Source organism: Psammomys obesus, unplaced genomic scaffold (assembly GCF_907164565.1).
Source record: "Psammomys obesus unplaced genomic scaffold, mPsaObe1.curated_primary_1811, whole genome shotgun sequence".
Taxonomy (NCBI): domain Eukaryota; kingdom Metazoa; phylum Chordata; class Mammalia; order Rodentia; family Muridae; genus Psammomys; species Psammomys obesus.
The window spans coordinates 11,963,111-11,964,340 of record NW_026596064.1 but is presented as its reverse complement, the minus strand read 5'-3'; the positions used below and the strand labels follow the sequence as shown (position 1 = coordinate 11,964,340).

The following is a 1,230-nucleotide window of genomic DNA, read 5'->3' as shown; positions in this document are numbered from 1 at the left end:
CCCGGGTTTCACACCCAGTGTAGACTTGAGAGAGGGTGACCACTCCATTCCAACAGCTACTAGATACAACGGTGTGTGTTGGGGGGTGGGGCGGGAGGCTGCTTCCCCCACCACACCCCCCGGGGTTGGTCAACCTGAGAGTACAGGGCTGTTCCGGGCCCGTTCTCCGGTGCTTCTAAACAACATCAACTCCATCTGAGAACAGAACCGGCCTGCCTTACCTTTAGTTTTTCAGCTGCCCACCCCCGGGCAGACACCGCTGCGAGGATCTCAGACTTGAGGTAGCGGAGGGGATGAGCAGTGCCTATCCTCCGGCCACGGCTCCCAAAGGTCAGGTTCACAGCGCTCTTCCGCTCCCCAAGCCCCTACATCTCTCCGCATCACTCTTGGCACTAGAGGAACCCCGATGGCAGCTAGGCCGGCTGGCACATCACCACCTCCTCCGCCGTCTGCGCTTGCGGGTCCTGGGTCCCTCTGGGAATCCCTCTCCCCCCGGGGACCCTTTTCCGTTCAAGTACGTTTCCTGAACAGCCCACACCACCTGGCCCTCCTGCACCCCGGGCAGCCAATTTGCTTCCTGAACCCCCAAGCGCCCCTCCCCTTCAGGCCCCCGGGGCCCCACGAGCCTGGCCCTGCCCAGCAGCTGGAGTCTGTCCCCACTCGCCGGGGATGCTCCCAGGACCACCGCCTCCCCGCCCGGGGGCCCGCAGCTCTCCCAGCCGCGCCCGTCCGAACTTTCGAGCTCCTGCGCGTGCGGGCAGGAGCCGCCGTCCGCCAAGGCGGGCAGCTCCTCCGGCTGCCGCAGAAGCCTGCGTGGGCTGCCCTCCCCGCGCTCCTGCACCCCCGCACGGGCCTCGCCGCGCTCCTGCACTACGGGGCCGCCTCCCCCCTTCTCCTGCTGCTGCCCGCGGGGCCCCAGGCCCTCCTCCTGCGCCACGGGCCCGCCGGCCGAGCCCGTCCAGCGCGCCGGGCGCCTCCAGTCCGCAGCGTCGGGCGGCCCCCACACCACCCCCAGGCTCGGCTCGTGCCCGCGGCCGCCCCGCTCCTGCACCCCCGGCCCCACGCCGCCCTCCTCCTGCACGGCCGGACCCACCCCGCCCTGCTCCTCCACGCCGAGCTTCAGCCCACGGAGAAGCTGCGGGCCCCAGCTGAGCCGCCCGACGCGCGCCGGCCGCTGCTCCGGCAGCGCGGGGCTCAGCCCGCCGCGCTCCTCCTGCGCCCCCCGCCGGC

The 1,230-nt window shown here is 71.2% G+C and overlaps 1 protein-coding gene across 1 annotated transcript in view; it reads right to left on the bottom strand.

The window, feature by feature from the left end:
* The window catches only part of Tnk2 (tyrosine kinase non receptor 2), a 37,600-nt gene extending 37,001 nt beyond the window's left edge, over window positions 1–599 (bottom strand). Inside the window, exon 1 of the mRNA XM_055624855.1 lies at window positions 222–599. The gene's annotated coding sequence lies outside the window, so the exon portion shown is untranslated. The remainder of the gene's footprint in view (window positions 1–221) is intronic.
* Between the last annotated feature and the right edge of the window lie 631 nt (window positions 600–1,230).